This window comes from Lepidochelys olivacea, assembly GCF_965140295.1.
Source record: "Lepidochelys olivacea isolate rLepOli2 genome assembly, chromosome: 6".
Classification (NCBI taxonomy): domain Eukaryota; kingdom Metazoa; phylum Chordata; order Testudines; family Cheloniidae; genus Lepidochelys; species Lepidochelys olivacea.
In genome coordinates this window covers 31,076,163-31,097,282 of record NC_140416.1, presented here as the reverse complement: position 1 = coordinate 31,097,282, position 21,120 = coordinate 31,076,163, and the positions used below count along the sequence as shown (strand labels likewise).

Genomic DNA, 21,120 nt, shown 5'->3' with positions numbered 1-21,120 from the left:
ATCTGCTTATAAAGATCATCTTTTTCAACAGGAATAGCAATTACATTTGTATCTTTCTCTTTAAGCTACTTACAAAGAATGTTCAAAATACACCCGAGCCGCAAACTTTGGATTCAGATTTAGACCCAAATTATTTCAAAGTTCAGGAGCGTTCAGATGTAGGGCTTCAAGTTTGGTCCATTGTCAAAAGAAGGCAGCTGCACAGTTTGGATCCAGATCCAAACTTTTGAAAAGGTCAGGCCTATCTCATAGGAGCTATAATAAATACCATGAATGCAGGATTGTTTCCTGATAGTCTTTTTTTGGACTTCAATATTAATGACTACGTAAGAAAAGCAAATGTGTTCACCTTGTTCCCTTTATTCTATTTGTTGTGTGTACAATTAGAAGTCACATCTCTCCTCCTAAATAAGGCATTCTGTTTACTTTCAATAAAGGAAACAGGAACCCCCACTCCTGTTTCATATATGTTGTTTAACATCTTTTTTACTCCTATAGATCCAGCAGCTTTCCCACACAAGATCCCCCAGAGCATAGTGATTTCAAAGTACAGTTTGGCTCTGTCCTTTGACTTGGAAGGTGGTTCTCTGATTAAGTTATTGTTTCTCCAGATGGACCCAAGGTTTAAACTCAAGGAGTGGTATTTTTCCTATTTGTTTGTTCGTAGTTTAGCCTGGTATTTCTGGGTTGGCTGTGGGTCAGTCTATGCTCAGCCAGCAGCTGTAATGGCCAGTTCAAAGAGTCACTAAACCAAAACAAAACATTAGTTTGTTCAGTCATTCTTGTGTTACCAGGAACTTCCATTACTTTGACTTGGAAAAATATACCTAATCCCACTGAAACTTTCTCCAGTCAGTTTCTGATACAAAGGATCCGATGGTGGCCATTGTGGACTGTGGTGTCTTTGGGTCACAAGCCAATGATTAGAAGCTGGAGGGTTAACCCATTGTTGTTAATGTAGCCTCACACTCTACAAGGCAGCACGAATGGAGGGAAGGGATCCAGCACGGCAAGGGGGACAAGAGTGTAACTGAAATATCAGGTGAGGTGATTAGAGGAAACAGACTTCATGCTTGGCAGGATCTTCATCTTTAAGGTTTTGTGGATGATAGAATTTGTTCAGTTTATACACCTGCTGGAGGAGTGCTTTATTGGAATTTGGATCAGTCGTTGAGGCTAATTTAAACCACTGGGTAATGGAGAGAATAAGAACAAGAAAGAAAAGCAAAATCACAAGCATGTGTCTGTAATGATTTATGCACCTTTTCATCCCCATTGAAAGAGAATGTTTTGATTAATTTGCTGCAAGTTTTCTCCACTCGTTTACTTTAACATTTTCCTTTATCAGTAGACTTACATTTTAATATTAACAATCTGCTATGTATCTAGCTCTACTGTTGTAATGTGCTTATGAAAATAAAACCAGTTAAACACAATTATAGATGAAATAGAAGATAGTTACTGAAAAAATACATTAACCATTATTGAATTTGCCTTCGTATCCCTAGTGCTCTTTAGCTTTGAAAGGCAGCAACACCACATTTCATATCCCTTTTTGATGAGTTTCAGATGAGAGGCTTAGTCCTGCTTCTACTTTTGTGAACTTGGGCCCTGTGGGTGAACTAGGGCAGGAAAACCAAGTTTCTATAATAGATCTTAAACCAACTTTTGGGGATGGTTCTGAACTACTCAGATCAGATTTTGTCTGGAAATTGGAAAAACCTAAAGGGGAATTTCCTGCTATCTCATAAGAGTCAGGACTTGCAGGATTTCCATGCCAATTTATACATTCATAACTCTTACATGACTCGCATCAACTTCGGATAAGCATGTAAATTGTTGGGTACTTCTCTGAACCTTCTCCATCACTTCTTATGAGGGTCTTGGCAGTGGTGGATAGAGAGAAGAGGCTTGCCTGCCCTTGGCTGATTTGAGGCAGAAGATGGTCTTTCCCTGATGCTGTAGATGATTCTATCAGTGTGCCTTTGTGTGTCAGTTTTGCCTACCCACTTTCAGATGTCACCAGCCTCCACTTGATTTTGGAGCACACAGGCATAGGAAGAGATCAGAGGCATCCATTCAATAAACTGCAATCGGGTTTCCCTCCACTCTTAAGGACAAAATGAATCTTTCACTGACAGTTTAATCTACTGAAAGTCTGTGTAATTTATTTCAATCATCTTGTATCTGACTCTTCTGTTCACTGTCTGAAAAGCTGCAATCTATTTTCCTCCTCCCTCCCACCCCCACTCTCTGTTTCTTCCCCCCAAAGGAGGCGCACACTGCCATATGCACAACAATCTTAGGAAGTGGCCAGTTTAGGACAACTGAAGTGGAATTCAAGACATTACTGGAATTCTAATCTCAGACTGTTCTAGAAAATAACTTAACAGCTTTTTGCTTGTCCTCTTGGGTCTGCTGCTTGACAGGAAATGAGTTTGTAGGGTTCAGAGGCAGGTCACAGAACTCATGTCACTGCCAGCTGCTCTATGGACCCTAACATAGTGTTTTCAGAAACCTGATACACTTGCTTATTATTAAAGCCCTTTCTCCTTTCGGAGAAGTCATTCCTAAAGCCAGGTTCCATCAGACATACTGTTAGCATTTTACATCTTTTCCTCTCTGCATTCTTCTCAAGTGACACTTCTTATGACCTAGGACTCTAACCATGTGAAAAATGCTGTTTTGTAATTCAAGGCAGAGTGAACAATCACAGTCTTTTTGTGTGTCATTTGTTTTTAAGCATTTATTTTGCTTTTCCATCAAGCCACCCACATGTGACACCAAAAGGAAATCTGGACATTCCTAAAGTCTGAAATCTTAATTATGCAAGATGTATTTAACAGGAAATGCATATCAGATCTGGTTGATAAAAATTATTTTGGTGGCTGGACCGACCACTTCCATGCAGGACTTGAAATTTATTCCCAGGGCAATTTAAAAATATAGCTTCCACACGTCCTGGAATTCAATCAGCAAGTAAGTGGGATTTAGGCAAGGAAAAAGTTCAAATAGGCCATCGAGACTGATTACCTGATTCCATCTGCATAGTGTTTCTGAGATGGAAATTGCATGCTGACTAAATCCAAAAATATCAAATGTTTCAGCTATTACATGTGGGAGCCTAGTAAGAGAACAGCAATAGTGGGCACGTTGCAACTAATATATAACACACAACCTATGGCAAAAGTACCCTTTGTCATCCACTCTGTCAGCTGTGCTCTTGGGAAGATGTAAATTGAGTGGCTTTCAAACATCATCATATAGTGGAATGCCTGTTGAGAGAGAGAGCATCTCGGACATTTTACTCCCAACTCTGAGAGTTCAGGGTTCCCTTCCTTGAAGTCACTAGGTGCCCATGGAAAAGTAAGGGCACTATTAAAGAGAGCAGATGAAAATAAATTTGCTTTAATGCAGTGTGTCAGGCTGTTACATTAGTGCATTTTGTATCTGTTTCCTCTCTGCACTGGACTGCACATTTTAGTAGTTTGGAATGTCCACTCGTTGTGTGCACTCCCTACTGCCCTAAACTACTGTGCTAAACTCTATAGGTCACTTTTCAGTTTGGTTCAGTCCTCTCATATGTTTGCTACTTCTCTGGTACTAGTGTCATCTACTAACAGGCTCATGTTTGAATTTACATCAGAGAGACACCTGACAAGGAAGCAGACACACGTCACAAAAGGAATGTGGTTGGTTAGGGTTTGCGTTTTTTTCAGTTTAGTTTAACTGCTTTATTTTAAAAAAATAACTCACTGGAATTCCTAAGTGGCCTGGACTGGATGACATGTGGCAGACACTGTCATCACTACTTTAAAGAATGATAGATGCTTCACCATACACCATAGTTTGAGAAGCACTGCATAGATCGGTATACTGGCAAGTGCAATATAGGACAGTACCCCTCCACTGAACCTGACAGACATCCTTGTGAATTTACAAAATGTAGGATTCATTAGTGTTGAACAAGATGAGGGGGAGGGGTTCTGTTACATCAATATTACCTGAGGTATACAACATTGAGAGAATGGAGAACCAGGTGCAGAACAGGTAACCAGTAACACCTGAGACAACATGGACAGGACTGGATCATAGTCTACACGTGGGATTTTTCACAGTTTCATCGCTGACTTTCAATTGAATTTGTGTTCCTAAATCACTTTTCAAAAATCCCACCACATGGGCTTACCAGAGCCACTGGAGGGGAGGTATCCATCCATTATTAGCAGCTCACAGCCAAAAGCAGGAGGAAGGGAGTGGATCTAATAACTTACTTCATGGAAAAATATTGAAGTGATGTCCTTACTGTTGGAAAACTGGACTGAGTCCTCAGTCAGGGAAGTGATAGGACTTTTGGGCCTAGTTCCTCCACAGTTCCTCTGTGTGCAGGCAGACTTCTCCCTCTCCGAACTTCTAGAGCTGGAAAAAAATTATAGTTAGCCAGTGTTACCCTGACTGTCTAGTTCCTTTGCCTGAGCCCTGTGCCTCTACTGGGTGTCCTGCTCATACTAGTGGGGTTGCAGCACAAACAATTAGCAATGTACAAGATGTCTTGTTTTTCTGTGATGTGGCTGTATGGCTCTGACTACAGGGACCATACCCACAGTGGGAAGGAATAGCTAGGGAGAATATAAGGTGAAGTGAGCAGATCTGGGAGGATAAGCAGACTGAGAGCAAGAGGGGAGATTCATCGGAGCCCATTGGGATGAGCAGACTTCCTCTCAAGGGCAGCAACCTTGAGACTGCCATGTAAGAACTCCTCTGAGAACTCATCGAAGGCCACATACAGATTCAGTTGGTAACATCTCTAGAAGCTGTGGTCAGACATTGGCCCAGCAGAGCTCATCCATAGATGCCTCTCTATGCTCTGCCCAGGACATAGCTTCTTTCTGAGTGGTAAAAAGAGCTCTGAGTTTACTGGAGGGGAAGTTTGTGAGGGAGTAGGATTGTGGGATGTAGGCCTGAATCCAGCAGAAAATTACCTCTCTGGATGCCTTCTCCCACTTGAACAGTGCAAACAGGAACTTGGAGTTGCTTAAAAGATGTGGTCCAGGAAATGTAAGCTTTAAGTGTTCAGCACACAGCCTCGGAATGCCACCAGATACAGTTTAGCCTAGTCTAGCAACATTTCTCTTGGTTAAGGTAGACAGGTGAGACTTCCTTTGGAAGAAAACTGGGGCATGTTCAGATAATTAATCTCCCTGTGAGAAATAAGGCACAGGGGATTTCAAGCCAAGGCTGCAAGTTACAGTAACTCCTCGCTTAACGTTGTAGTTCTGTTCCTGAACAATGCAACTTTAAGCGAAAGGATGCTAAGCAAATCCAATTTCCCCATAAGAATTAATGTAAGGGTGGGGGAGTTAGGTTCCAGGGACATTTTTTTCACCAGACAAGATTATTTTATATATATACATACATACACACAGTATAAGTTTTAAACAAACAATTTAATACTGGTACACAGCGATGAAGATTGTGAAGCTTGGTTGAGGTGGTGGAGTCAGAGGGTGAAGAGGGTGGGATATTTCCCAGGGAATGCCTTACTGCTAAATGATGAACTAGCTTTTGGCTGAGCCCTCAAGGGTTAACCCATTGTTGTTAATGTAGCCTCACACTCTACAAGGCACTCGAATGGAGGGAAGGGAGACAGCATGGCAGAGAGAGACACACACCCTGTGAGAGAGAGAGAGAGAGAGCTGTGCATTGCCCCTTTAAGTACGCTGACACTACTCTAAGATGAGGGTGTACACTGCCTTTTTAAGTAGATCAGCAAGTTGAGACAGCCCCTGCTGCCAGCATGCTCCCTCCGTCCTGAGCCCTGTCATGCCCCCCATGGAGATGGGGTAAGTGGGGTGCAGAAGAAGGGGGAAAGGGGACACCCTGACATTAGCCCCCTCTCTCCCCCCTGCTGCACAGCAAGCAGGAGGCTCCCAGGAACAGGTCCAAGACAGAGGGCAGGAGCAGCAATGGCAGTGCGGGGAGGGACAGCTGAACTGCCAGCAACTGATAGCCTGCTGGGTGGCTGCCGCACAGGGAACTTAGGGGAGCGGAGAGCTGATGGGGGGCTGCCGGCCCACCCTGGTTCCAAGCCCCCAACAGCTAGCTCCAACAGGCCGCTCTTCCTGAAAACAGTGGACAAAGCAGGTGGCTGCCAAACAATGTTATAAGGGAGCATTGCACAACTTTAAACGAGCACGTTCCCTAATTGATCAGCAACGTAACAACCAAACAACGTTAACGTTAGGGGGAGGGATAGCTCAGTGGTTTGACCATTGGCCTGCTAAACCTAGGGTTGTGAGTTCAATCCTTGAGGGGGCCATTTGGAATCTGGGGCAAAAATTGGGGATTGGTCCTGCTTTGACCAGGGGTTTGAACTAGATGACCTCCTGAGGTCCCTTCCAACTCTTATATTCTATGTCTATGTCTAACCAGGACGACTTTAAATGAAGAATTACTGTATCTGATCCATTGTGACAGCAACTAGAAAGGCCACTATATCAAGTGATTGTCTATATATGTTCCACTCCTGGGACGTGTGTGCTCAAGATCAGAATCTTTTGGCCAGCAATCTCTGTTGGGGCCATGCTTGTGCCCTACGTGTCCTTGTGCTCTGTACCAAGGCCAGAGTGGTCCCAACCACCCTTAGTTCCTTTTTACCACCTGTAGCTAATGAGATGGAACACCGGCAATGTCTTCATTTCAACACGGCAAATATTTTTGTAGCTATTTATACATTTAGAGAGCAGCAGGCTTAGTATAGTTAGACTAGTTTTCCTTTGTGCCCATTGGTAGGTTAAAACTGTTGGTTTTTTGTGGAAAATTTTTCCCTGATGTTGGAACTAGATTATGATGAAACCTAAATCTCCTGAGTTCAAGAACTGCGCCTCTTATGAAGTGGATATACTGTTCAGCAATGGACACAGTAGATGCCTTTATCAACTGGAGGGGCACATCCCCAGTAGATGTAACATACATTATTACTTCTCAGAAAAGACAAATCCACAGAAGATTGCCTTAAGTTGTTTCTTTTGGATAAGGCTATGTGGCCTGCCTCAGATTCAGGCAAGAAAGACTTGCTGTTCCAGGGGTTCTGAGTCCAGAAGTGCCCTGATATGAACTCCATCTCAGCAGCATCTCCGTCTCCCAACTTTCTTCTATGGCTCAGGGTCGTCTGTCTGATTCTTGTAGGGCAGAGTAAAACTCCTCTAAGTTTGTGTGTAGTGAGGTACAAAGGGCAGCACTCTGGGAAACACGGGGACAGATACACCTTTGCTGAATGGTGCAAGAAAGGACTAAAATCACCTCATAAATCTTGAGTCCCTTTAGAGCCACAGACTAAATTGAGTACCGCTGAAGCACTCAGGACAAGGTTGTGCTGAAAGTCTGGTATCTCAGTCAGTGGTACGACAACCCCCAGTATTGAGTCTATGGTACCGGCACCAAGCTCCTCAGCACAGTTCACTTGGCACTGGCAACTCTGGCAGAATCTACCCCCACATTGCATTTCTTGGTGCTGCGATAATATATGGTACCAGGAGTCCTTTGTAGTACAACAGAGATAAAGTCTGTTACTATCCACGGTGCTGAAAACTTCAGTAGTGACACCAACTACTTCAGCTTCATCGGTACTGAGATCATCTGCATCACTAATAAAGGCTCACACAACAGTGAATCCTGGGGGACCTGTGAAAGCAGCATCTCCATTACATGTGTTCTTTCTCTTCATGTGACTCTAACTCCATGGAGGGATCCCCTGCCTGTCACTTCAGATCCCGTGCTGAGAGCCCTTTGAATCAGATGAGAAATGAGAACCTCCTATAGACCTCATGCTAAGAAATCTAGGGATAGTTGCACCTTGTAGTATTTCCCCACCTTGGCTTCCAGGTCCCTAGGCATACAATATGTTATCATGGCCCTACTGGAACCTGTGGGGATATTTCATCATGCAAGACAGCCTTTGCACCCTGTCCAGGATTAGTACCACCTCCCCGCCTCCCTCTCGGGGAGTGACAGTTGATCAAGCAACTTTCCATTAGACTGGTTAATCTTCAGATGAAGAATATCCTCCCAGGGAGGAACACTCCATACCAGCTGCTGTCTCCCCATCAACGCCTGATCCCATCCCTGCTGTGATGTTACACTTCATAATCTTTATGGAAATATGCTTATGATATGGATATGACATAACTAAGATATGTTTTATGCAAGATGGGTCATGTGAGATATTGAAAAGGTTATGATTTACTGAATATGATTATCCAATTTGTATGCATTTATCATTTCTGTGTCTAAATTTAGGATTATGGACTACGTAACAATTACAACTGGGTGTGTATTTGGAAGACACCCACCAGACAACAGGCCATCAGATTTGATGGGCCATTAGGAAGAAACAATAAGACTGTGGAGCTACTCATCTCTCTTCTTCCTGGGAGGCGTCCTGGGATGTAACTGTGACACTACTAGGTCAGGTGGTCTTGTCACCTGATACGAAACATTATCTTGGACTTCTTGTAACTTTCCACTAAAAGGAGAGGAGGACTTTTCAAGTTTGGGAAACAAAGGATTCCTGCCTTATGTAAATTTATTTAAGGGTGGGGAGGAAGGCAAATGGGGCTCTCCTCCATTGCCTACCCAAGAAGAAAGACTGCTGAAAGAACCTGAAAGGACAAAGAAACTAACCTGAAGGGAAAGGCAGGGGTGAGTCCAAACTGAGACAGGGATCCAGACTGTAAGAAGAAATAACTGGAACTCTGAGCTACAGAAACTCTGCATCCTGCCTAATTCAACATTTAGGATGAGAAATTATATTTTGTAACCTGTTTCTTTAGTGAATCAAGCTTAGTTTGCATGTCTTGTTTTATTTGCTCAGTAATCTGCTTTGTTCTGTTTGCTATCCCTTATAAGATGTGCCTTTTATAGTTAATAAATTTGTTTTGTTTATAATATTGCCCAGTTTGTGCAATTCATATCCACAGGGGGCAAGAAGCTGTGCATGTCTCTTCACATTGAGGAAGAGGGTGAATTTTTATGAGCTTGTGCTGTGCAGATTTTTCTATACCGTGCAAGACAATATACCTTTGGGTCTGCACTCCAAGGGAGGTGGGCACCTGAGTGCTGGGGCAAATCCCTTAAGCTGAGTCTTCCCAGAGCTGATGTCAGTGTCTGTGTCTTTCTGCAGCAGAGTGGGGCCCTGCCTGTGTTTGTGCTAGAGGAGGCTTAAGAACCTGGCTCAGCAAGACAGGTAAAAGGGGGCCCATACTGGCAGAACAGGTGGGCTCAGTGGTATCTCTTATTGATGGACTTCAAGGCTATTCTGTGTTGACTAGGATTATACACCCCAGCTCCCAAAAGGAAGCAGGGAGAAAACATCATATTTTAGATGAAGAACATCACCCACTGTCTTATACTACAAAAGGACCATGAAGCCTTCATGGAAGAGACCATGTTTTGAAAAAAGAAGACTTTCAATCTATACCCCAGCCACCTTTCATACTGTGACCACATTGAACAAATCCTCTTGACCAACCCGTCAAGTCCATGTTACAGTATTTTGAGTCTATAGGATCTTTACCCCTTCTCCTCTCTCTTTGGCCACCTCTTCTATTTCTTTTGGGAAACATAAACCTCAAACATCAAACCATTTACTTCTAGAGAGAGTCTGCATGGGGTCTTATTTTCATACCTTCACTGTTCGGGGATCTCTCTCATGACATTGTTGCTTTAAGAAGTGGAGACCTTTCTCACTCTAGGGGCAATAGAGGAAGTTTGGCTTTAATAGAGAGGAAATGGTTTTTATTCCAATGATTTCCTAATTCCAAATGGGAGGCGAAGGTAGTGCTCCAATCTGGATTTGAGGAGACTCATAGCTTTCATTCACAGCTTCAAATTCAGAATGGTAAACCTTTTTTGCACCCATACTTCTATTATTAGATCTATGGGACTGGTTTGTGGTTCTTGATCTGCAAGATGCTTACTTCTTTGTTTCTGTCACATGAAGTACCTGAGGTTTCAGGTAGAACGTACCGAGTTCTGTCTTTTGAACTGTTGACAGCATCAAGAGTTTTCATCAAATGACTTGTGGTGGTGGCGGCTTATCTCAGAAAACAGGAAATAGTGTACCCATACCTTGAGTGGCTGATCTGTGGCAAGTCACCTCAGCAGGTGAAGAATTCTATTAATCAAATCCTCCATCTTTTTCCTTGAGCCTGGGCCTAAGAAATTAACAAAGAAAAATCATTGATTCCAACACAGAGAATAGAGCCAGAGTTTCTGCCCCGGGGCAGATTAGAATCCTCAACCACCCTTATTAACCACATATTTTGGTGAGAACTTGCCTGAGTCTCCTAGGACATATGGTTTCCTGCATGTTCATCATGTAGCATGCCAGAGTTCACTTATGATGCACGCAGGACTGGCTGAACCTGTACCTTACTCACCATACCTATCAAATAGGCATCCTTTAGACCAGTGTTTCCGAACCAGTGTGCCAGAGCACACTGGTGTGCCGTCAGACACGAACAGGTGTGCCATGGAATTTAGAAAAAAATTGCTTGTGATGAGAAAAGAAATTCTTCTTCGAGTGATTGCTCACGTGTTTCCACAATAGCTGTGCATGCTCGCCACGTGCACCAGTGCCAGAAGTTTTTCCCCTAGCAGTACCCGTAGGGGAGAGCCCCTTGCGACACCTGGAGTGGCACCTCTATGGTGCGGTAAAAGGGGTGCTGCGCGCTCCTCCCACCCTCAGTTCCTTCTTGCTGCCAGTGAAGGTGCATCAGAACTGCTCTGGTCCAGCTTGTCTGCAGCTTTCCTCTTGTTCTCTTGTTCGTTCATAGTTAGTAGTACCTGTAGTTAAAGTGGTTTAGATTAGTGTGAGTTTAGTTTAATGCACCAGGGTCGGGGCATGCCCCATGCCCAGGGCTTTAAGTTGTGCGACACTTGCAGGCAGCTGATACCAGTGAGTGACCCGCATGCAGACTGTTTTCACTGTCTGGGGGAAACCCATATCAGCGATTACTGCAAGATTTGCAGATCTTTCAAGCCTCGGACCAAGAAAGAAAGGGACATTTGGCTCCAAGCCATTCTGATGGAGTCGGTGTTGACCCCAACTCCGGTGCACCACTCCAAGTTGGCACCAGGTACCGCGGTGTCAGTGCGCGGCGACCCTTCAGTGCCTTCTACCAGTCAGCACCGCTCCCCGTCCACGGGGCACGCCAAGAAGGCTAAGAAGAGGTTTTCTCTGCCGAAGCACCGGAGCCAAACCGGGGGAGAGACGAGACCCACGTTGGGCAGCTCTCGGTCCCTGTTGGCCTCCAGGCCTCTGACTCAGGTTGAGTGAAGTAGCCCGGCCCATTCGGCGCAGGCTTCCCCGGATGTCTGGGTGCCCTCCACACTGGAGGCCCTACAAGTGGTCCGGGACGTTATGTCTTTGCCGGTACCAAGGGCACCACCACCATTGGCTCCCTGGCCCAGAGGCAAGCCACCGCTTGGATCACCGCAGTTCCCTCCTGGTCGGTACCATTTGCAGTCGAGGGAATGTTCTCAATGCCGTTCACTGCTCAGCGACCATCCTGTGCATAGTCCATGCCAGTCACCGTCGACCCCCACCAGGTTGTCTGGCTGGGTTCCAACTGACAGGGGTTCCAGGCGCTGCTCCGCCTCAAGGGACCATAGACTTTGCCAAGGGAGTGAGCCCTGTCGAGACTGAGACAGACGGCGCCAGAGGTCCTCTTCTCTGAGAGGCTACCATAGCCCATCTCGATATGGGCATCAACACTGATCCCATTTGTTGTCTTGCTCCAGGACCCCACCTCAGCACTGCTCCCGCAGTCCTGGGTGTTGATCGCCGGCATCTCACCTTCGCGGATCCGCTCACCGGAGCCGATTACAGAGCAGCTGCTACTGGTGGTACTGTTCCTCTATGTTGGGATCACGGTCTCATGATCGGCACCATTCCCGATGCCACTGCTCCTCCCGGTCGCAGGACAGTGGCAGGTCGTATGCCAGCCCGGCCTCCCTTCGTAGTCGTCAGTCGATGGGACAGACTAGTCAGGCTGAACTCCTTGCCTGGCACTGTGGTACCAATGGGCCCTGTGGCCTCCGACGCAGCCCCCGGTGGGGGCTTGCTCAGTGGCCAGAGCCTCGGAAAGACTGTCGGCCTCCCTTTCCCAGCCTTCCAGAAAGAAGTCGGTGGGGTGTGCATCTTTGGTTCTTCGCCCCGAGGGCGGTCCAAGTGATGGGACCTCTGGTACCAGTGGGTATGCAGAGTACCGCGCCCGCATCCTCATCCTCCACTGATGAGACGATTACGGCCCCTCCTCCCTCTGTTCCACAGGAGGACTCTAAAGCCCACTAGGAACTATTGAAAAGGGTGGCATCAAGCCTCATCCTTCAGGCCAAGGAGGTGGAGGAACCCTCAGACTCCCTCTTCAATGTCCTATTGGCCTCGGTACTGGGCAGGGTGGCCCCCCCACTCCATGAAGGGGTGGCAAAAATTTCAAACACCTTGTGGCAAACCCCGGCTTTCTTGCCCTCCATCTCTAGGAGGGCAGAACTGAAGTACTTTGTGCTCGCCAAGGGGCATGAATACCTGTACACCCACCCTGCCCCCAACTCCCTGGTGGTCGAGTCAGTCAACCACACAGAGAGGCAGGGCCAACTGGCCCCCACTCTGAAAAATAAAGACTCAATAAGGCTGGACTTATTTAGGAGGAAGGTTTATTCGTCCTCGAATTTCCAGTTAAGGGTCGCGAACCATTAGGCTGTGCTGGGTCGGTATGAGTTCAATTTGGGGGGCTCTCTACCCAAATTCAAGGACTCCCTCCAGGAGCATGACAAGAAGGAGTTCAAAGGTCCGGTGGAGGAGGGTACAGCGGCTGCCAGGGCAACCCTGCAGGCGGCGTCGAATGCTGTGGATACAGCTGCAAAGTCTATGGCCTCCGCGCTGTCCATGAGGCGGGCATCGTGGCTCCTGCTGTTTGGGCTGTCCAGTGAGGCGCAGAACTCCTTGCAGGACCTCCCGTTCAATAGCAAGGCCCAGTTTGTGGAACAGATGGATGTGAAATTGCACAGCCTGAAAGATTCCCACAGTACGCTTAAGACACTTGGCCTCTATGTGTCAGCTCCGGCCAGGACCAAGTTTAAGCCTCAGCAGGCTCCCACCAAGGCCACCCACTCTAAATGCGAGCACCCTGATAAAAAGTCACGTGACTATAAGAAACACTTGCAGAGGCAGTCGTGATCTGCCCCCCAGCCTGAGTCCTCCAAGGGTAAACAGGCAGGGAAATGTCAGTTTTGATGGGATGCCTGGAAGCGACCTACCAGTTTATACCAGGGATCCACCCACAATAAACCAGTTGTGTGCTTTTCTCCCAGAGTGGTCGTGGCTGACTTTGAACCGTTGGGTCCTCAACTCCGTCTCCCGGGACTACACCCTCCAGTTTACCTGTACCCCGCCCGAACACTCTCTACCCCCGTCCCTTCTGGGGGACCCTTCTCATGAGGCCCTGCTCGAGCAGGAGGTGGGGCAGCTCCTTGGCCTAGGAGCGGTGGAGGTGGTGCCAGCGGAGTTCAAACTCAAGGGGTTCTACTCCCGCTGTTTCCTTATCCCGAAGGCCAAACGGGGGCTCAGGCCCATCCTGGACCTGCGAGGTCTGAATCACTACATGGTAAAGCTCAAGTTTCGCATGGTCTCTTTGGCCTCCATCATCCCCTCCCTGGATCCCGGGGACTGGTACGCCGCCCTCGATCTGCAGGACGTGTACTTCCACATTCATATATTCGAGGGGCATAGGCGCTTCCTCTGTTTCACGGTTGGGCAGGAGCACTACCAGTTTACTATCCTCCCGTTTTGGCCTGTCCACTGCTTCCAGGATATTCACAAAGTGCATGTCTGGGGTGGCGGCCTACCTCAGGTGCCGGGGGGTCCAGATCTTCCCCTATCTGGACGACTGGCCGGTCAAGGGCAGATCCCAGTTGCAGGTGCGGGATCATGTGGCGCTCCTCCTGTCCACATGCACCACCCTGGGCCTGTTGGTGAATGACACCAAGTCCACATTTGTCCCGGTACAGAGCATAGAGTTTATCGGGGCAGTCCTGAATGCAACATCGGCCAGGGTCTCCCTCCCACCAGACAGATTCGAGACCCTGAAAGGACTCATCGACACAGTCACAAGGTTCCCTGTGATGATAGCCAGAGCATGTCTCCAGCTCCTGGGTCACATGTCAGTGTACACTAATGTGGTTTGCCACACCAGACTCAGGATGAGGCTCCTCCAGCTCTGGTTGGCCTCGCTGTTCTCCCAGGCTAGAGACAGGATGGACAAGGTCCTCACTGTGTCCGAGCCAGTGATTGCTTCCCTACAACGGTGGTCCTCCCCGGGAAACATGCTCCGTGGGGTCCTGTTCGGGGGCATGCCCCCATCAGTGGAGCTGGTGTCCGACGCATCGGACCTGGGGTGGGGAGCCCATGGTGGGGACGTTCAGACCCAAGGTCTGTGGTCCGCGCAGGACCTGCCCTGCATACAAATGTCAAGGAACTCAGGGCAATCCAGCTGGCATGCGGGGCCTTCTGCTCACACCTGGAGGGCAGAGTGGTCAGGGTTCTCACGGACAACACGGCCTCAATATTTTACGTCAACAGGCAAGGCAGGGCCTGCTCCTCTGCCCTCTGCCAGGAAGCCCTCAGGCTGTGGGACTTCTGTATAGCCCACAACATTTACCCACAGGACTACCACCTAACGGGTGCCTGGAACTTGCAGGTGGATCACCTGAGTCAAGACTTCTCCTCTCAGCACAAGTGGTCTCTACACCCACAGGTGGTGCTCAGACTTTTCCGAGAGTGGGGAACTCCCTGGGGTGGGGGCTGGGATTGGGCGCTCTCTCCAATGCCTTCCTCCTGTTCTGGTCAGGCCAGCTTCTCTAAGCCTTCCCTCTGATCCCACTGATCGGCAAGGTCCTGGAAAAGATAAAAATGGACAGGGCCCGGGTCCTCCTGATTGCCCCAGCAGTTGCCCTGCCCTGGCCATTGCCATCCCGCCCAGACCTGCTCTCCCAGGACTAGGGCCGTCTCCTCCACCCCAACCTAGTGGCACTGCACCTCATGGCGTGGCTGCTCAATGGTTAGGCTGGGAGGAAAAGACATGCTTGGAAGTGGTTCAGCGCGTCCTCTTGGAAAGCAGGTGGCCCTCCACACGTCAAATCTCCTTGGCAAAGTGGTTTCGGTTTTCTCAATGGGTGGCTGAGCGGGGCGTTTCCCCCGTGGCTGCCCTGATCCAGCTCTTTTTAGACTACCTCCTTCACCTTAGAGCCCAAGGCCTGGCGCCCTCATCCATCAAGATGCACTTGGTGGCCATATCCGCCTTCCACCCGCCAGTGCAAGGGCACACGGTATTCTCCCATGCTATAACTGGCCGATTCCTTAAGGGATTGGATTGTCTCTTCCCGTATGTTAGGCCCCCAGTCCTGCAGTGGGACCTGAATTTGGTGCTGGCCCGTTGACGGGTCCCCCCTTTGAGCCGCTAGCTACATGCTCCTGGTCGCACCTCTCATGGAAGGTAGCCTTCCTGGTGGCGATCACATCAGCTAGACGGGTCTTGGAACTCAGGGCCCTGACTTCCAAGCCCCCGTACACGGTATACATAAGGATAAGGTCCAGCTCCACTCACATCCTTCGTTCCTCCCAAAGGTGGTCTCTGCCTACCACATGAGTCAAGACGTTTTCCTGCAGGTCCTCTGCCCCAAGCCCCATGCATCCAGTGAAGGGCACTGCCTCCACACGCTGGATATGAGATGAGCTCTGGCCTTTTACCTGGAGCAGACTAAGCCGTTGAGGAAGTCTTTGCACCTGTTCATCGCCTTGGCCAATTTCTGCTCTGAAGCTCTCCAACTGGATCACCTTGTGCATCCATACCTGTTACAACCTGGCGGGAATCCCTCCACCTTCAATTGTGAGGGCACACTTGACTAGGGCACAAGCCTCGTCGGCTACCTTTTAGCCCATGTCCCCATTCAGGACATTTGCAGGGCTGCCACATGGTCTTCAGTTCACACATTCACCTTGCACTATCCAATCGTCTCCCAGACCAGGGAAGACACTGTTGTTCTGTAGGGCTGTGCTCCGTCACAAGAGTTTGTGAACTCCTACCCACCTCCAACAGATATAGCTTGGAATCACCTATTGTGGAATACACATGAGCAATCACTCAAAGAAGAAAAGACAGTTACCTTTTCCATAACTGGTGTTCTTAGAGATGTGTTGCTCATGTCTACTCCACATCCCGCCCTCCTTCCTCTCTGTCAGAGTTGTCTGGAAAGAAGGAACTGAGGGTGGGGGGGAGGATGCAGCGCCCCTTATACCGCACCATAGAGGCGCCACTCCAGGGGTTGCTAGAGGCACTCCCCTACGGGTACTGCTAGGGGAAAAACTTCAAGCACCGGTGCATGTGGTGAGCACACACACCTATTGTGGAATAGACATGAGCAACACATCTCGAAGAACACCAGTTACGGAAATGGTAACTGTCTTTTCTCAATTTTAATTAGTGTCTTAACCAAACTGCATTTTTGTGCTGTTGCTCTTCGGGTGTATGTGTGTAAGACAGATGTCACACAATTGCACTCCAGTGATGTTGCCATTCGCGTGGCTGTGTTTTCTTATCATCCGTTAAGTTACAGTGGTGAATTTTGAATTGAAGACTCAAAAAATGGACAAACTTTTGAAGAAAAGGAATTCTGGCACCTCCATATCTACTTTCAGTGATGAAGCTGAACATGAACATAAAGTCCAACTGGTAAGCTAATGCTATTGTGAGAGTTATTTGCAATATTGATTTTTGTTAACAGGTAAATCATCTTGCTCTCTTCGACAATGTCTTTGTGTGGGGAGAATCTCAGACCACGCAGCGGTGCCAAGTAAGTTAATATGACACCTTACAAGCAAACATCCATCCCTTGCCAATAAGGGCACATATTTTTTTTGAGCGTTTGAAGGATCAAAATGAAAAACAAGTGCAAATGATGAAAGACCGTGTAACAGTTTCTGATAAACCATTGAAAGTAAGCTACTTCGCCACTGAATTTGCAGTGAAGGCAAAAAAGCTGTATACAGTTGCAGAAATACTAATTTTACCAACATGCAAAGAATTGGTGCAAATGCAGTCAATGAAATCACAAACGTTTCCCTTTCAGATAATAAGTCGCATTGATGACGTCAGCTTGACATTGAGACTGTGCTCCTAAAAAAAAATCAAAGCAATCAAAAAATTTGCACTGCAACTTGATGAATCAACAGATACCTGAAACCATGCTCATCTCTTGGCTAACATCTGGCACGTTGATGGAGATTTTTTTTTTTAATTATTTTAGCAGACAACTGCCAGGTCACATGACTGGAGAGTGTTTGCACAGATGGGACTGGCTCCATGACTGGCAAAGTGAAGGAGTTTGTAAGCAAGGTCAAAGAACAAAACTTTGGTGTCCCGGTGACCCACTGTTTCCTGCACCGTGAAGATCTCATGGCCAAAACACTGCCGAAAGAACTTTCCTTACTATTAGATGAAGCAATAAAGATACTGAACTTAATAAAATCGCAGTCCTTAAAATGTTGCCTTTTCTTGCTGTTGTGTGAGGAAATGGGAGCAGAACACCAGAGTTTAATTTTGCACACAGAAATACGCTGGCTTTTCCATGGAAAAGTTCTCTCATGTTTGTATGAGCTGAGAGAGGAATTAAAAATGTTCTTAACTTAACTGAGGATGTGGCATGGTGTGAAAAACTTGCCTCACTAGCTGGTATATTCTACCACCTCAATGAACTGAACAGGAAAATGCAAGATGGAAATGAGAATCTTCTCTCCTTCATGGATAAATTACATGAGTTTAGATCTAAGTTAGCCCTCTGACATGAAAAAAGTACCAAAAGGCACAATAGAAATGTTCCTCCTGGAAAACGTGGCAGAGTCTACTGGCGGTATTTTTGGTCAGAGTCGTTTCTGAGCATTTGAAAAGTCTGGAAGAAAAATTCAGCTCCTATTTTCCTTCATGCTATATAGAAGATTTTGACTGGGTCTGGGATCCTTGGATTTCCTCTGCAATGGAAAGTGCTAAGAATCTTACAACAATGACTTGAGCAATTTGCCGAATTAAAGATGAACCATTATTTTAAAATTAAGTTTGGCGGTGTGCCTCGGGATTCATTCTAGTTGACAGTGGCAGATGAATACACAGTAATCTTGGACCATGCTATCTCCATTTGGTTGTCATTTTCAACAACATACCTGTGCAAGTTAAGTATTTTTCGAGCCTGACTTACCTCAAAACCAAAGAGAACATCTGAGATGGGTGGAGCAGGAGTTCCAAGTTGCACTGTCAACATTTCCTACCAGGATTAAATGACTCTGCATATCAAGGCAAGCTCAAAATACCCATTAAAAGTAAGGTGGGGGGGTTGGTCATAATTTAGCATGGGGCTAGGGTGCGCTGCGCAAATCTTTTATTGAAGTAAGTGCCCTTAGACTGGGAAAGGTTGGGAAACACTGCTTCAGATACATGTAAGTGCATGTCCCTCCCTGAATTGATGGAAAGATCCAGGTCAAGTATGCAAGGGAGTACTATTCTCCGCATAAGATACTGGTGACCGATGTAACCCTCTTGGAGTGGGGAGCCCATCTTGACAATTATCCAGTTCAGGGGCTATCGACCTGCATGGAAATGCAAGTCCACGTTAATATGCCTGAGCTCAGAGCAATCACTCTGGCTTGTGCTGCTTGCCTCCCAATGATCCAAGGAGTGATAACACAAATTGTTTATGACAGACATGACTGTTATTATGTAAATAGACAAGGAGGTATTCCCTTCCAACCCCAGTCTCAGGAGGCGATTTGGTTCTGGTGCATCTGTCATTTGAGTCTGCCTATAGTGATATAGCTCCCAGGTCTCCAAAATGCCCTGGCAGACTGTCTAAGCAGACATTTCTCCATGGTCCACAAGTTGTCTATCAAGGAATTCATTACAAGAGACATCTTCCAAGAATGGGGTCAACAATCAGACCTCTTTGCAACAGACAGGAACAAGAAATGTCCCATCTTCTGCTCCAGGTGAAGCCAATCCCCAGGATCCATATCAGAGGCATTCCTCATACCAGGGTCTCCAAGGATGACTTGCACTTTCCCTCCCACCCCCCAGATCCTGAGAGCATTAAGGAAGGTCAGACAAGACTCTGCCACAGTCACCATATAGCACCTGCTTGGCCAAGTCAGTTTTGGTATACAGACCTCATGACATTGTCCACTTGTTCTCCAGAATGCTTAGCTCTTTCATCAGACTTTATCTCCCAGGATGATGGCATCTTCCTTCATCCACACCTCAGTCTGAATGTTGGCTGAATGACTGACTCCTGGACATCTTAAAACATTTGAATCCCAAGTAGAAAAGACTCCAATACGCTAACTTATGCTGCCAAATGGAGGAGGTTCCAGTATGGGCTAAGCAGTCAGTTACCTCCTATGGTTACCAAATTCCCGGCTGTCCTAGATTACTTGCTAATACTCAAGAATTCTGGAGTAACTCTTAGTTCTGCTAAGGTGCGCTTAGCAACTACATTGGCATGCCATTCCCCCAATCCAGGGATACACAATCTTCTCCCACCCAACTAATTAGGGCTAGTCTACACTAACAGGCTATATTGGCACAGATGGGGCTGTGCCATTGTAGCACATCTGGTGAAGCTGCGCTATGCCAGCAGGAACATGCTTTCCCATCAGCATAATTACTCCACCTCTACGAGAGGTGGAAGCTATGCCAGCAGGAGAGCACTTTCCCATCAGCATAGCACGCCATGGATACCGCTTTAAGTTGATGTAATTTGTGTCACTCAGAGCAGTGGCTTTTTCACTCCCTTGAGCAAGATAAGTAACATTGACTTAAGTGCCAGTGTAGACAAGTCTTCAGATTCCTAAATAGTCTTTCACATAGCTATCCCCATTTAGGGAGCTGTCTCCCTAGGACCATAATGTGGCCCTAGTGGGTTTAAAAGGATCCCCATTTGAACTATTATCAACTTGCTCTTTGCTACATTTATACAGGAAACAGAATTTTAGTAGCAATTATATGAACCAGAAAAACTGAGTAAATTCAGGCTCTCTGTGATTTTTTCCATGAGGATAAGGTCACTCTAAGGCCCCACCCCAAACTTGATAGTCACTGATTTCCATTTGAAATGTACCGGTCTTTCCCAAACCACATACATACCACTGAGGGGAGGCTAGATTACATATATTGGTGGCCCTCAGAATATTATTCTATTTGCATACAACTAAACCATTTAGAAACTGAGACTCTTTCTAGTGTGGGCAGATGGATTGAAAGGACAAGCTATTTCAACCCAGAGACGTTCAATGTGGGTATCTAGCGGTACTGGACTCTGTTAAGAGCTATCTAATTTAATGGGCTACATCTGTGCAATCTAGGAAGTGTTAGGGAGGCTGGGCAGAGCAGTGAAAGACCAGCTGGAAAACTGAGGATGAGTGGCTCCTGTACTGCACAGTGCCACAAGGGAGTGCTCTGGTAAGGATGTGCAATAACAGGGTTACCTTACAGTAGCTGTGGTTCTGTGATATGCATTGTCAATGTATATTCCATGATCCGCCTTCTTCCCACCCCTGCTACGGACTCTAATAACACCTGGAACCTACATTAGTGAAGGAACTGAAGGACAGTCTGTCCTGCTCCGCCCTTTATGCCCTTGGTACTGGGCACGAGGACCATTAGGGCAGGAACATAGGTGAGCCCCAGCAGACACTGGTGGCAAATCTCGAGTGCATGAGGTCTGACGAGTGTAAGATAATTACTGTTTCTTTGTGGGACTGGCCAAACGGAACAGGGACGGTGAGCCTGAGCAGTGGGCATCAGCACTAGGTGTAGGATTCAAAAGGGAATAAAAGATTTAGTGATAAGGTCTCTGGTTTTCCTTGGTGAAGCATGATTTGTCCAGCAGCGAGGCAGGGGGTTGACTAAATGAACAGACAGTTTCTTCTCTCCGTAAATGTCAATGTTTCTAAGAACAGGTTGTGAGTATACGTGTGGTCTTACCGTTAAAACTCAAGCCATTCCTAACAACATAAAG

General features: G+C 46.9%; 1 protein-coding gene across 2 annotated transcripts in view; it reads left to right on the top strand.

Annotated features, from left to right (window-relative positions):
* LOC311521649 (uncharacterized protein) overlaps window positions 1–21,120 on the top strand; it is a 144,954-nt gene that overhangs the window by 23,921 nt on the left and 99,913 nt on the right. The window lies entirely within an intron of this gene.